General features: G+C 34.2%; 1 long non-coding RNA gene across 1 annotated transcript; it reads right to left on the reverse strand.

Moving 5' to 3' along the window:
* Window positions 1-7,981: 7,981 nt before the first annotated feature.
* LOC116249667 (uncharacterized) lies at window positions 7,982-15,013 on the reverse strand. The gene is made up of 3 exons (XR_004171238.2): window positions 14,543-15,013; window positions 14,244-14,360; window positions 7,982-13,199 (listed from the first exon to the last, which is right to left on the reverse strand). It is a non-coding gene; the product is annotated as an uncharacterized LOC116249667 (long non-coding RNA).
* Between the last annotated feature and the right edge of the window lie 1,814 nt (window positions 15,014-16,827).

Below are 16,827 nucleotides of genomic sequence, written 5' to 3' on the forward strand. Positions count from 1 at the left end.
TGAATCAGCCTTTTAGAGGAGGGTGAGTCAGGGCCTGCTACTAAAGAGCATAGCAAGTTATAAGTCTCAGTAGGACATGTATTTTTATTACTATAGGTTAGGTGAGGTTACCATTATCCTTTTTTTGGTGACAAATCTTATGTGTCCCTAATAAAGGGAATCTGTCAATTTTTCAAGGTTTCAAAACCAAAAAGGCATGGAAGCACATGAGATGTGGCTCCAGTTCCTTCAAAAAAGGTAAGATCTTTGGTGCAAAAAGAATGGACAAATAAGATAACAAAGAAAAATAAACGACTCCAATTCCTATCTCAGTTTATTTGAAATATACCACATATATAATCATCATTCACATTATCGATTGACAAGAATTTTCAGCAATCAGAAAATCCAAATACAGTAATGTTTTTCAAATAGATGAATTTCTTTGTACGACGAAGGGTGTTAAAAAGATTGAAAAGTTGTTTGATGTAATGAAATGATTGACAAACACTTGCTTCATTAAATGAAAAAAATTGTTAAAATCTTGAGTAATTTTCATGAAAAAAATGAAAAAAATCACATTTTGTGCATACACTCTCCCTGGGCCTTTTTTTATTAATATTGATACTTATAAAATAGACGAAAATATTGAAGAAATTGTCAAAAAGATGTGGCCCATAAAAATCTTTCTATTCAGGTATTTTCTTTTTATTAGGTTAAAATGGTCTTTTTCATATTTAAAAACAGTGGGGCATGTGCCTGTAGGTAATTGTATAAATATAAATGGTTACTTGTAACTTTTCAGAAGAAAAATGCATCAAACCTAATCGGTCTCATTAATTATTTGTCCGGTCTAATTTGTCTAGCGACATATATATGTGTGTGTGTGTGTGTGTGTAAAGTGGTGCATGGATTGATGAGTTCGATTCAATGATGGTAGGAAGGTATTCATACTCTGCCATATACTGCATTATTCGTTCGTTACAAAGAATCTCATCTTATGCTGATGTACCATCTGGGGTTCTTCTCAATGACAAACTGTCATTTATTACAGCATCATACTACTAATGGTATCAGCTTGGTTTTGAATTGAAATAACATTGTTGTATTCAATGACATGGATGTCAAAAGAAAAAACGTAGAGTAGAAAGAAAACCCAACTCCTTGGTTGGACCACTAATCATTTGTTTGTTGGCAACCTCTTCCTAAATATGCTCAAGTGTTATTCCGTACACTAAGGCATGAACGTGTTTGCAGTACAATAGCTAGAACTATGTACAAGACAATCTTAGGCATCTAAGCCTTTTGTTACGAGAAACATTAATAAAAATAAATTGATATTCAAAAACTTTTCAGATCGTCCTCCAGAGGTTCTTTTATAAGGTGAGAATCTTTATACATAACGAATGATGCAGTATACAAGGTGGAGTATGAATACCTTCCTGCCATCATTGTATATATACAAGAAAATCTCTTGTCGAGTGAACCAAATTGACTTCAAACTCTGATTCTTTCGAGCAACTTCTCTACATACCTTCAACTATTGCAACCTTTCCACAGAAAATAGACAGCCCTCGCCACCATCATCTCTAATTAGCATTGTACTGTAATCTATCAACAGTTGACCATTGCATCACGTGGCTGAGTTTTGTTCCCCCTTAGCACGTGGATGCAGAAGGAACACATTGCCTAAGACATATTTTTGGTTGAAAGGCATGGAAATATTTACTAGAGCCTATAAATGTTTTCTTGAGGAGAACAAATTATGTTTGTGCTATTCTTTAATCATAATAACCTATACAGGTGATGAACGCAACTGGGACAGTCCAATGCCGGTGACGATTACAACTGGTATAGATCTCTAACGATGAGGTAGTTCACAGCCATATATACTTATACCGGTGAAATGTCTTGCCGCTAAGGTATTTATACCGGTGTTCTCTAGCACCAGTAGAAATTTCACCACTATAAACCTATAACAGCGATTTACCACCGTTATATTACCTGAACCCATAATGTAACCACCACTGTTATTTGAATCACACAACTCAACGCACGAAATGTGCACCTCGAGTGCCTGCCTATCGCTCAAGTCTATCTCTCCCTCTACCTCTGTTTTGTAATTAATGCTTGTATTTTTTTTTCATTTTTCTATTTAATATTGTTCTTGTTTAATTTTTTTGACCAAACCGGTGCTGTCATGAGTATGTTGTTTAAATAAACCATAGTAATGTTTTTTTTCATCTGCATTACTTATAAGGAATTAAATATTTTACAAACTTTTATGTATAATTGTTGATAACAACTAATTAAACTTTCTTGCAAATAGCAAAACAGTTCCATCCTTCATGTCTGATTTTGGCGCCAGAAAAAAATGGCCTTTTTGCTCTTGTTTTTAATTTCTGACATGATTTTTGTTGAAATAATATGTTAGATTATTTTTGCCATGAAACTTAAGCTTCACTATGCATCGCTTAGCTACACATTGCATCACGAGCTTAGTGCATCGCTTCGGCTTGTTGTACTTCACAACAAATCAGCAGTTTCACCATTTAGGTCCTTCTCAACGACCTCCTCTTGGGGATCTAGAACAAACTATCAAAGACAGAAGATGAAGACGACTGCAGGCCATCATTGATTGCATCAGTTTGCTGTGTTCTCCCTTGAACAAAACCAGCTTGATTTTGCGATTGAGATTGCAAAGACGTTGATGAGAATGTGGTGCCATGCTCCCCTGTAGTCTGTCTAGATGTATTTTCATCCATTCTGCAAAGAAATCTGAATGAGAACTAAAACCACCAGAATCATTATCGCCCATACCTGTATGTAAGCTACTCCACTGCACCTCCTTCATGCTCGCCCGGGTCTGCTTAGAACCCTTAACAGACGGAAAATCTGCTTCCAAATTGTTGAGATGGGCATTGGCACCGGCACCATGTTCAACCAACTCTACTGGTATGGCAGACTCGTTGGACTCAACAAGCACATCAGAACTACTCCCTTCTGCAACCTGATTTACTTTCTCTGGTTTGAATTCGACCGAGTTACTGACACTAAAGGAGCCCGCTTTTCCGGCAACAGCCTCGTCCACCTGAACTTGTGAATGGTACTCCAATTCACTCAAGAAAAGGTTCGCTAGAGAAGTGTCAGCAGGGGCCCTGTTGATCCCATCGAAATCATTACCCTCCTGTAACTCAGCTGCAGAAGAACCATCGATCCAAAACTCATCATCCACAAGCTTGTCAAAGAAACCTTCATCCGTCTGATCCTGCATAAGAAATGGAGAAGCCGCCATTGATATAACAGAAAGCAGAAAGAAATGCTCAAAATCTCATATCAAAACACCCAACTTCCTTGTGAACTATAATTCGAATGGTCTTCACTGGAATCTACCTTGACGAACAAAATTGACAGCAACCAAGACCTTAATAGTCCTGGATCACATTCCCAAAAGCGATGAATCACAAATCAAACCATAAACAAATCAAAATGAGCAACGAGAATAAATTTCAAAAAAAAAAAACTTGTTCGAAAAGGGGAGTCATGGCCATTGTTACACATGTTAGATGAAATTGTATCAGAAACCACCTGGATGGCACAAGGAAGACCCTTCTCCCTCCTCCAGAAAACCAGTCATGGGCCGGAAAAACAAGAAAGGGATAGAGAAATGGCCGGAAAAAAAAAGAGAGGAGTGAGTGATCGATCTTACCGAAAACCAGCCATCGCCGTGCTACCTTCGAGCTCCCCCTCCTTGATGAGGGCAGATCGTAAGAGGCAACCTCCAGAGGTAGACGAGAAGACGGGCTACAAACCTTTCCCCTGTTTCTTGGGTTTTTACAAGGTAAAAATGTGATGCATTTCGGAAAAATCGTTTAAAACCCTGATACTTATCAACTGCATCAAACATGAACTTGGGAAGAGGACTTTCCTTTTATGTTCTTCAAACATTTTATCGGGGCCAAAGAAAAAAAAGATCCAAATCCATGTTCACATGTAACTCTCTATCCGATCCGAAACAAATAGGAACTTAAGAAAACTGCATCTGCCTCATAATATTTAACGAACGAAGTGATAGCCGATGTTTTTTTAGTTTTTTTCTTTAATAAAAAACTAATCTAGACCTACCGGTTTGGTTGATGAAGCACATCCAATCTGTCATGCTTGTAATAGCCGTTATTAAAATAAAAATATTTTTTTAATTTTCAAAGCATTTTTAAATTTTAAATTGATTTTTTTATTATTTGAAGAAACACTTCAAAACCCGTAAAGTCTTTTAAGTTAGTGCTAACATAAATTCGAAATATGACTAACAAAAAAATAAAACATGTTCCACAATTCTTATAGCCCTTTTAAGCTATATCAAATGATATTATTGATCAATCTCTATATGCAAATAGAAATTATGTCATAAGAAGGACCAAACACTCTTATCAAATTACATAGGGTTGTAAAGCATCTCATTCAACTTAAGATCGCGATGGACCAAAAAAATGCTGAACCCAAAAAAAAAGTTTAAACTTAAAACATTTCTTAGCGACAACTATAATATGAAAAGTGGTCACAGTGAAAAGTATGGGAAACCCTCTTATTTGCTAAACAACTCCTTAGATCCCCCCATAGTTAGCTTCAAACTTTGTCCCCATCAAGTCTCACCTCTCTTATTCTACTATTTGTCCTCATAAGATGAGGATTTATCCACATGTATCATTCGAGAAAAAAAAATCCATTTTGCACAATGAATTTTTTAACAAAAAAAAAAACAAAAAGGTTAGCCGTCTCTACATTGGGTAGGAAGAATACATGTTTCGGTTGCTTTGCGAAGTAACTAAGAAATTATTTGTCAATAGTTTGTCACCATTTACATCAAGGATGGATCCATTAGGAATTTATTTTTTCTTATAAATCGAATATGAACGAGAGAGATCTTATAATTCTCTCATGTAGAATATCTTTGTTTTCAAATAATTCATGCTCTACCATTATAAACCGATCATATCACCATTTTCTTTTTTCATTTTTGCACTGCATTGATTTTACATCACTCTTTCCAAGAGAACACCTCGACACAGTTGCACCGGCAACATAGCAGCACAATCTTCTTTCTGTAGGCGGCAGATGAGTTCAATCAGCCATTATTTAATGCAACATTAAAGAGAAAAAAGCATTCATACAACATTCACACATATATATACTGAAACAGGTCAAGAATAATTGCAATTAGATGCCATTAGTACTCACTATACCACAACTATATATCAAAACTGAGAGATGAACTTAGAGATGAAGCCCATCAACTCAGTAGATGCCTCTCCCTAGGGGCTGCGCACATAGAAGGCATGCTCCTCTTCCAAGAAGACGTGCAACTTCACCACCTTCCTTCCCAACTTCTTCAGCTCCTCCACTAATATCATGCCCCGGTCCCTAGAATGTTTCGGCCTCTCATCACCACCATCACCGCGATGTCCGGCAGCCCCTCTGCTGGTGGTTTACATAAGAGGGGCTCCCTGGTACCAAACCCTTGAGGCCTGATAGATCAGGCACCTGGCTGGAGGTGAGGACATTGTGGATGATCTTCCCACCGACAGCGTCGCCCATGATGGAAAGCCGAGAAAGGTAAGCTGAGACAAGGAGGTGGTGGCAAGCATATGGGGAGGAAAGCCATGGAACTAATTACAAGATTTTTTGTATTGCATTGTTGAAAAGTAATGCTTGTTGTTTTGTGAATTATGAAATTTTTATCAATATATGATTATTTTAAAGTGGTTTCTATCATATTGTACATTTGTATTTGTGTTCATTCTCATCAATGTGCTAATGAACAGATGGCAGAGAAGAAATGCATGCTTAGGCTATCTTCCCACCTAGACATTGAACCACTAGCTTTATTAAATATATAGGCAAATATTGGTATTGCCTGCTATTAAGATTTAATAACATGAAGTCCAGATAAACATATCTATAAACCTAGCCTAACCAAGTGATCATGTAAACTTTCTGGCCACAAATACAACCGGTATAGTCTGATTACAGACTTGCCACGTAAAACCTTAGAAGGTTTCAAGCGGATGATACCACTCCATGAAAAATGTAATGTCTAAGTGGTTCGGGTGAGAGTTTTTACAGGATTTTTCCTCTTCTGCGAAAGGTAATTTTGTCTTTTTCTGTTTTACAAAGAAAACAACTTTTGCATATTTGTCATTTGGGAGGCTTTTTTTTTGTCCTTATCATTAAGTTCAAAAATGGATGCCCAAGTGGCATTCTACTATGGGCCCTATCGACACATGGTGACAAAAAATAGGAGGGAGTTGGTGGGTGCACCACTATAGGTAAAAAAAAAAAAGGTTAGGGCTTAAGATATTTTGAAAATTATTTCAAAATAAAATATTCTTTCTAGTTTTTTATTTTTTAGTTTTTTTGTTATTATTTTTTATTAATTGAGAGCATTTTCATTATTAGTGTATTGGCATGCGGAAATTTTGTGTATCCCGAGGTGTGCAAAAAATGGGCTGTAGGTAAGCTTAAAGGGATTCTCGGCAGCGAAAGATCACTTTGATAGCAACAGGCTCAAATATATGATACGTTTGCCATATCTTGTCTCACCAACTTATATATATATATATATATATATATATATATATATATATATATGCACACACACAATGTTGTAGAATGTGGTAAATACCAATTTAATGATTATTTTTAGCTACAAATTGTTAAATTTGGACAACCAGACACATGAATATAGAATGAGAGAGAGATACCTTTTTTATGTAATGGGCCAACTGTCTCGTAATTTGACACACAAACTCTTTTTTGTATTAAGGGGTGTTTTGTATTATTAAGGGGTGTTCAATGAGCTTGAAGTTGAAGAATTTTAAAATTAAAATTATTGTTTTCTATGAATAGAAAATTATATTTTAAAAAAACAAATTTTTATTCTAGAATTATAAGCTTATCGTCAAATCAAAATTCTGAAATTATGATTATAATTTCAGAATTTTAGAATTTTTCATTCTCCCTTTAAGGCATATGTTATGATGGTTTGAATCCATCAGTTATAAAATTTTAATTACTATTTATCAAACAAGTCATTTTCAGTTTTGAAATCAAAATTTCATTCTATCAAACACAACAAATTCATTTTCCTCAATAATATAATATACTAAGCATGTGCTAGTGGCGTACAGGGGAGGGCTCAACTAACATGTGGCCCTTATATTTGTATAATATATTTCATTGGGTTGCTCGACCCACGTACATATTGACATGTAAATCTTATATGTTTATCCATCTTTCTATAACTATACTTAGCCTTCACATTTCATTCACTTATGTAAGATATTCTGGTCTGGTTCTGGTTCATTCGTGCACCTGTCCCCCCCCCCCCCAACCTCTTTCTGTCGTAATTCAGTAATTGTCATAAAAATTTGAGAAATTCACAAGTAATGAATCTGCTTTTAATATATTTATAAGTAACTGTTTAATATTTGATAAATTGTAAAAAGTTGTTTGACATGGTAAAATGATTGACAAACACCTGCTTCATTAATTGAAGAAAAATGTCAAAATCATGAGTAATTTCTATGAAAAAAATGAAAACTATCACATTTTGTACATACACTCTGACTGGGCCTTTTTTATTAATATTGATACTTATAAAATCAATGGAAATATTTGAGGAAACTGACAAAAGATGTGGCTCATGAAAAATTTTCTATTAAAAGGTATTTTCCTTTTTATTAGGTTAAAATGGTGTTTTTCATATTTTTAAAAATTTTCTATTATTGGGGCATGTGTCTATAAGTTATTGTATAAATATAAATGGTTACTTGTCACTTTCAGAAGGAAAATGCATCAAACCTAGTCGGTCTCATTAATTATTTGTCCGGTCTAATTTATCTAGGGATATATATATATATATATATATATATATATATATATATATATATGAAGTGGTGCACGGACTGATGGGTTCGATTCAATAACGGTAAGAAGGTATTCATACCCCGCCTCATATACTGCATTATTCGTTCTTTAGAAGAATCTCAGCTTATGCTGATATACCATCAGGGGTCCTTTTCAATGACAAATTGTCATTTATTACATCATCATGCTAGTAATGGTATCAGCTTGGTTTCGAATTGAAATAACATTGCTGCATTCAATTACATGGGTGTCAAAAGAAAAAACATGGAGTAGAAAGAAAACCCAACTCCTAGGTTGGATCACTAATCATTTGTTTAGAAGCGGGTGTTGGCAACCTCTTCCTAAATTTGTATAGGTCAATCTGCTATATTAAGCACAGTTAGCAATATGACCAACATCTTCAAAACACTTCAACATGGAACTTCTCTAGGACTTCTAAAAGTACAAAGTTGCAAAGCATGAACGTGTTTGCAATACAATAAGTAGAACTATGTATAAGGCTATCTTAGGCATCTACACTTTTTGTTACGAGAAACATTACTAAAAATAGATTCATATTCATTAAACTTTTTAGACCGTCCTTCTTTGGTTCTTTTATAAGATGAGATTCTTTATAAAGAACGAATGATTCTGTATACGAGGCAGAGTATGAAAACCTTCCTGCTGTCATTGTATATATACAATAAAATCTCTTGTTGAGTGAAACAAAATTGACTTCACTCTGATTTTTTTGAGCAACTTCATCCTCTATATACCTTCAACTCTTGCAACCTTACCAAAAAAACAGATTGCCCTCGCCACCATAATCTCTAATTAGCATGGTACTGTCATCTGTCAATAGTTGACCATTGCATCACGTGGCTGAGTTTTGTTCCCCCTTAGTGCATGGATGTGGAAGGAACATGTCACGTGAGACATAATTTTTGTTGAAAGGCTTGGAAATATTTACTAGAGGTCATAAATGTTTTCTTGAGGGCTATAAATTTTGTTTGTGCTTTTCTTTAATGACAGTAAGCTATACCGGTGATGAACCGAACCGCTACAGCCCTACTGATGACGGTGAGGTAGTTTAGGTCACCGCCATATACGTTTATATCTGTGGTTTTTCTTTGCCGCTAAACACGATTACACTGGTGTTCTGTACCACCAGTAGAAATTTTCACCACTATAAACCTATAACTGTGAATTGTAGCACTGCTATAACATAACCACCAGTGCGTATTACCAGTGGTATTTGAAGTGCACACCTCAACGCACGAGATGTGAACCTCAAGTGCCTGCCTATCTCTCCGTCTCTCTCCCTCTCTTTTGTAATTAATTCTTGTATCTTTTTTATTTTCTATTTCATATTGTTTTTGTTTACTTTTTTTCTCAGCTGCATGTTAGAATCAAATAAAACCGTGAGTGTTGAATTTATTGAACATTTTATGTTGACAGAAATAGTGTAAGTTAGCAAATGTTGGATGAAAATCATAGAGTTTAGTGAATTTATTAAGTCAGTAAATGTTGGATGAAAATTATTGGATTTAGTGAATTTATTGTACTGCTTTCATGAGTATGTTGTTTAAATAAACCAAAGTAATGTTCTTTGTTTTCATCTGTAGTACTTATAAGGTATTAAATATTTTACAAACTTTTATGTGTAATTGTTAATAACAACTAATTAAACTTTCTTGCAAATAGCAAAACAGTGCCATCTTTCATTTCTGATTTTGGCGCAAGAAAAAATGTTTTTTGCTTTTGTTCATAATTTTTGACATGATTTTTGTTGATATAATATGTTAGAGTATTTCTGCCATGAAACTTAATTAAGCTTCACTATGCATCGCTTAGCTACGTGTTGCATCACCAGCTTAGTGCATCGCTTTGCCTTGTTCTACTTCACAACAATGTTGTAAGAAGCATACGCCTCACACAAAAAAATGTGACTCATACCGTTTTTTAGAAAAAAACTCCTTGAGGCCTTGCCGTGAGGCGCACGCATCCTTGAAGCATGCGCCTCATTTGGTAGAGGTGTATGCCTCCATCCGTGGTACACTCTGTGCTTGAGGCGTACACCTCAGGGATGGAGTCTGTTTAGTTTTTTTAATTAAAAAAAATAAAAACTAAATAAAACTGGTCAAAAGGGCTTCACATGTAGCCCTAACTGAACCCCGTTTGTATCCCTAAATCCCATTCTCTCAATCCCAAATCACATGTGAAATTGAAGATTTCAACCATCGTTGCATGCCTGCGAAATTGCTAGAGGCTGGAGCTACAGTTGGTGAAGCCATCACCCAACGTCAGAATTTCAATTGCAACTGTAAGTCTCTCTCTTTGAGTCTCTTCCTCTCCATGGCAGACACTGAACATAGGTGGCCACCTTTCTATCTTTATCTTAATCTCTCTGTCCATGTACGGCACTGGCCATGGCCACCCTCTTGCTCTATCAACTCTCTGGCCATGACTAGCCACCCTCTGCGTGTTGCTGTGATGGTATACAGTGTGTCCACATGGCGCTTTTGTTACTTTGTGTGTATCACCATGGCCATTGCTGTGGCTTATGATGTTGTGGTAATGTGGCTTACAAATTCAAGACCTTGAACTTATTTTCTTCATGCATGCCATCCTTGCACTCATATTACGTGTTCTTCTTTATTTTACTATTGTCATCATTTGAAGTCTGGACATGTACTCCATTGATGGTGGTCCTCCTCCCATTGTTGCCAAGTGTCGCAAGTGGTGTCTTAGTTTATTATATGTTTTGGGATTTGTATTCTTACTTTATGACTTAGCATTTAACGCATCTTTAACTTATTATATTTTCTTTCAAATTTTTTTCATGCCTTAGTTCATGTTATTTTTTTTTGTGCTTCATGGTAGACAGCTATGTTCAATCCTTTACCGAATCAATGGAAGAATATTTTTTACATTATTTTGTTTTATATAAATAAATAAAAAACATGGAAAATTTACATTACTATAATTACCTTTTTTATTATATGTTTTTTTTTGTGGATGCTTTTTTTCTTTTTTTTTCTTTTTCTTTATTTCTAGATCAAACATGTTCTCATTTTGGAAGAGCTGCTTGTCTTCTTCTCTTCTATTTAGATTTGACATCATGTTAAAGAACATGACAATGGTAATTGATGCATTGTCCTAGACAATTCTTTTATATTTTTATGTGTTTTTTCAATATTTGTTTTGCATTAAGTTTCTAATATGTTGTTAATTCAAATTTGTCCTATGGTGTTAATATTTGTTACATTATGCATTGTTAATATTTGGGTATGCTTAGTAATTTGAGCTTTTGCATACAATGTAATTGAACTTATTGGATGCTTATTGAAGTATATTTGTAATACATTGTTAGGTTTGAGAAAAAATGTCACGGTGGGATCCAGCATTGAAACATTGCATTGAAGAAGATCATGATGATAAAGAAAAAATGGGAAACTTGATATGAAATTATTGTTGTAAGGAAACTTATAAAGGTGGTGTTTGAATAAAGAAACAACACTTGGCTGAAACTAAAAAAGTTGCTAAAGCATGTTACAAAGCCACAAATTGTTGTAAAATCTTTCAATAATTATTTGCAGGTACAAAAATGTGAAATACAAAGAAAAAAAGACAATCTTGAATTGCATAGAAATGAATGTTTGGATGAATGAATGACCAGTGGTGGCCTTACATCTCCCAATGTTCATGCATTTGGAATTTCATGAGGACCAATGGATCAATTTATAACTTTAGATATGCAACAACCAACAATCAACAATGCCATCAAGAAAGAGGAAAGAAAGCAAGTACATTCTGCCATAGGTCAGTTTTTTTTTGCAAATGTTTTACACTTTTGATTTATATTATGAACTTATGAGCGGATCAAATGAAGTTATCTAAACTACTCTTCTCATTATTTTTGTCAGTTGATTGGTGGAATACATTTGGCGAAAATACAAAAGAATTGAAAAATTTTGCTATGAGAATTCTCAATCTTACATATAGTGCATCAGGATGTGAATGTAAATGCAGCTCATTCTTTTTGCTAAATAAATGAAACTTTCAAATAATTTATTATGCTATCATTCAAATGTTTTTTTATAATTATCAAAATGATTAACTAATGGAATTACGTGATAGGTACATACAAAAACAAGAAATTTCATTGAGCAAGCAAAACTTAATTCTTTGGTTTTCATCATGTATATATGAAGATGAACACAGAAAGTGTTTCATCTTCTCAAAAGAAAAGTGTTGGCTAAGGTAATGCTATATGTTTGTAATTTTTGAAATAAAGTTAAGAACATTGTCCTTTTTCTTTACTAATTGTTCAATTTTGTTATGTGTTAGTGTTTTTATATGAAGGTAAAACAATAATAGAAGATTTAGAATATGAGAGTTTAGATGATGAGGAAGATGAACTTATTCAATATTTGGATGGTTCAAATGACAATGAACTGTCATCCATTAAAGAATATGACAATGATGAAGATACAATTGACCAATTGCTTACAAAAGTTATTTTAACTTTGTTAAATAGCACTTGAAAATTACACAAATTAATTACTTTCTTTTAATTTTTGTACATATACATATTTCAATATGCTTATATTATTGTTCAACAATACTTATCATTTACTTATTCTCGTAATTGATATTATTATATGAATCTTAGTTTTCCTAGTTTTGGTTATTTATTTTTCAATGATAGTTCTATGACATTTAAGTGTTTAGGACAGGTCATGCTATGCGCCAATTATGCAAGCACTCTTTGTACTATGTATGTTATAACATTGTGTTTGTTTGGATTTAAAAATTATTGTGGTTTGCACATGTTGTATATTGTTCTTCCTTGATATGCTTAGTGTCGTAGTCATTTTTTTCAATTTCGTTGCTACTTTTATAAATATTATATAATTCACAAATTTTTCTGTGAAGCTTACACTTCAATTAATGCCTCGCCTTGCCACGCCTCATGAGAGGCTCAACACCTCGCCTTATCGCCTTTTACAACATTGCTTCACAACATTGTAAACTTTCATGAATTGCTGGCCAAAATTTTGAAAATATAACAAGTCAATGAAATTGGGCAGTTGCCTAAAATTTATATGCAAATAAAGTGCATGTTAATACTAATGAGACTAGCAATAACTCAAATACAAGCAACTAATTAATACTACAATAGCATAAGACATTTACCTCAAGAATAGTCAATAAAAGTCTTCACATAATGATGCATTCACACTTGGGGCTTCAACTACTCTAGCAAATCTCATTGCCTTCTACATCTTAAAAAGCAACCTATCTAACTTGAACTGCAACAAGAAAAGGGCAACACTAAGAGCGATTGCAAAAAATAGATGAAGATGAAAAAATCCCCTATCGATCTTTTGTAGCTTAGATTGTAACAGAGGTTTGCTGAAGCTAGTAAGCACTTCATGAATCTAAACATATGACAGCCAAGCATGAAAGGGTTCAAAATCTCACCTCATCTAATTGAGTGTGGGTGCACCAAGGACAATCTCTGACCATCCCCAATTGAGTGTGTGTGTGATATATATATATATATATATATATATATATATATATATATATATATATATATATATATATATATATATATATATATATATATTATTTGAAAGGGTTCAACGGTCCATCAACATAAAGATCGTGTTTGAGTTGGCAATATCAACAATAAAACTTTGATGAACTGAAATATTTATTTTGATTTGCTAAAAAAATTTTTGAGTTCTCATGACAAACTACAAGCCAAATGTTACTTAAACATGCTCAAACTCTCCATCAAGAAGGCGATCACATAAATTTCCCATAACACACAAAAGAAATGAAAAATTTTGTGAGTTTTTCTAAGATGAAATAAATCAACAAGAAGTAGTATCCTTTAGACCTTCCGAATTAACAAAAAGCAACAAAGTTTGCCTTGTTCCTCTGCAACAGAGTTTGCCTTTGAGCAGCACAAGACTATGCAGTTTTGATAGTTTAGATGTATGCTAGTTATGTTAGATATAGCAGATGCCAACCAAATATGCATGCATGATCTTTGTCTAAAAAGTTCAAAAAAAAGAAAAGACAAGACAAGATAGGTTAGCATTAAAAAAAGTATAAAAAAATGGGAAAACCAGTAAAAGCAGGCATCATGATTCATGACACCATTGATCTGATGCTATTCAGGTGAGCCTGATCAGGCTATAGACAAAGTTGGCCTCTCTTGTATGCTAATAATTAAATAAGGAAAAGGAAGGAAACAAGAAACTTCACTGTTTTGGTGTGTGAGTCTAGTATGTTGAACCCGTGGTCGATATAATCTTAGTAGCTTTGTGAAGCATGAATAATACCATTCTTAATTGAGTAGATTTGGTTTCTGTCTTGCTCAGGAGGAAGAGGACCGTTGAGGGCACAATCTGCTATCGGTCAAATTTACTGCTTTTCCGTGGCCAGGAGGTAAAGAATGCCTAATTTGTAAAAGAAAGATCAATTACTAAATCAGTGAGAGAAAAAAAAAAGACAAAAAAAAGAAGAGAACATCTCTGCTCAGCTGGTGGAATAATGAACAGAATGAAAAAGAAAGGGGTTGAAACAAAAAAAACAATAGAAAACAAAAACATACCTAGTTCCCTAGAAAACAAAAACGTACCTAGTTCCCTTGCTGTATGACACCTTGTCCTTCTCTTTTTTGTATGCTCTATTTTCCCTTTCTGGGAGGACGCAAATAACCCCTGCATCTGCCGGAGCTAATCTAAGCTCTTTGTTTTCAATTTTGATTTTTTGCTTTGGCGTTCCCTAATAAAAGATGATCAGGGCATCCACCATCTGAGGTTTGCCAGTCCTCCTCTCCTCTCTGTTTGACTTCATCCACCTCACCGTTTGTCGGAAAACTGTGATCTCGCCTCTGCTATGGTAATAGCAAAAGAAGTTGGGTGCCACCATGCTAGCGAGAGGACGTCACCATGAGGCGGTCTCACCCTCCTACCATGGTGACATGCCGGTCATTTGAAACCACCATTAATCAGATGTCGCCAGAACCCGTCGGATGCCGGAGATGGCCGGAATCCCACGAAAGTTCAAGGTTCATGTCATGGAAGTTCACAGTTGGATCAAGAAGATCTGAGGAGAGAGAACATATGGAGAACAATGAAAGAAGTCAGGTAAGAAAGGTCCTTAACCCTTTTTTCTATGAGAATTTCAAAATCGCCCCAAACATTTCTAACTTTTTCAAAAATAGTGTCATAGTTAAAGACGTTTAATCCACTGCACTTTCAATATTTTATTTACGGAAAGAGGATCCTGACCCCTTGTTCCCATGCTCATGAAATCTTGGAAATAGGTTTTGAACTCATGATTAACTGGATACAATAGGCAATATTGTTACGCATATAAAGGGAAAAAAAAAGTAGCATTTAGAGTTGATTTCATTTAATAAAAATATAGCACATGATTTTTACAACAAGATTCAAATACAAGAAAAATCAAAATTGACAGCTACTAGAATCTTTGATGGTTTGATATCAATTTAAAGATTAAAAGAAATTTGAGCTGTCAATATTTTATTATTTATAATGAAAGTGTGCATTTTGTAAATAACATACAAATATTTTTATTTGCTGATGTTTATGCAATTCATTCTTTTCATAGAATTTTTCTGTTTTTCTATATTTCTAAATTAAAAAATTTTCAAAAGTTTAGGTTAGAAGAGCTATGATTTTTAAATTTGTTTTTCGTTCATATTTAACTTTTCAATCATACAGGTCACGTTATAGGTTTTACGATGTTGTTAGTACAACAAGTCATATTAATGAAAGGAATGGAACAGCTTGAGTCGAGAGTCAAGACTATTTTCCAAGCCGAGGGTCCATTGTTTGTGTTTGGGGTCGATGACAGCAAAACAGTGCACTAATTAGCCTCTTCCTGATTTTTCTTGAAATTAACATGAAAAATGAGAAAACAACTAAAATTTTGAATTCCTTTTCAAGATTGGTCTATGCGAATATGAAACTAAAAATACTATCATAGTTTTTCTAATATTATAGACTACAAGAACCTATTATTATGTCATTTATGATATCACTATAGGCATCTAATATTCCTATAGATTTTCCTTCACCCGTTAACGCATTGGAGATTTGCATTATTTTCTTAAGACAGAAAAGTTATACATAAACCAACTAAGGAATTATAAAGAAGTGGAAAAGTCAAAACCAACTTACGGGCACTCTTTCAAAGTTATAAAAGTTTCATAAAAAAAAAGAAAGGATCGAAGCTGGTTATATGCAAAAGCCAACAACTTAGTGTAGCTAACCATCAAAAACATTCTTAAGCCAACTTCTTATTGGTAGCATTGGGGATAGTGATGGTGGTTTTTCCTGTCACCATTGGATCTTTGCACTGTTGACTAAACAATCGGTTCGCAAAAAGTAAATTCTTTTTAGAGGGAGTTTGATTACTCCGGATTGAAATTCACATATCTGATATGTGGATATGACATAGCATGCTTTCACCTTGATTTTACAAAGAGGGATGAAAGGACTAATCATCCTTAGTGATTTAAGATCGGGATGTCAAAATCGGCTTAATCAGTCTATTGGTAAACATTTTACCAACAAATAGATGCAATAAGAGGGTAATGCCGCAGGGTGGTCATTGGGCCAGCCCGGTTAAATTGTAATTAAAAAATATAAAATATATTTTCTATATATATAAAGAAATTTTTAAAATTAATAAAAAAATTTATCTAATCAAGAATGTGGACAAATAGTTTTCGTGGAATACTTAGGCATGTTGAATGTTGTCCGATCTCACCTTCATTAATCGCATATATATTATAGTACTCTTTAGTGCTTTCATTTCTTATTTGCCATCACAGAGGGTCCGATCATGTACGTAATTTTCATGTGCTAAAAGTGTAACCAAGTGATTAACACT

Source organism: Nymphaea colorata, chromosome 3, assembly GCF_008831285.2.
Source record: "Nymphaea colorata isolate Beijing-Zhang1983 chromosome 3, ASM883128v2, whole genome shotgun sequence".
Taxonomy (NCBI): Eukaryota; Viridiplantae; Streptophyta; class Magnoliopsida; order Nymphaeales; family Nymphaeaceae; genus Nymphaea; species Nymphaea colorata.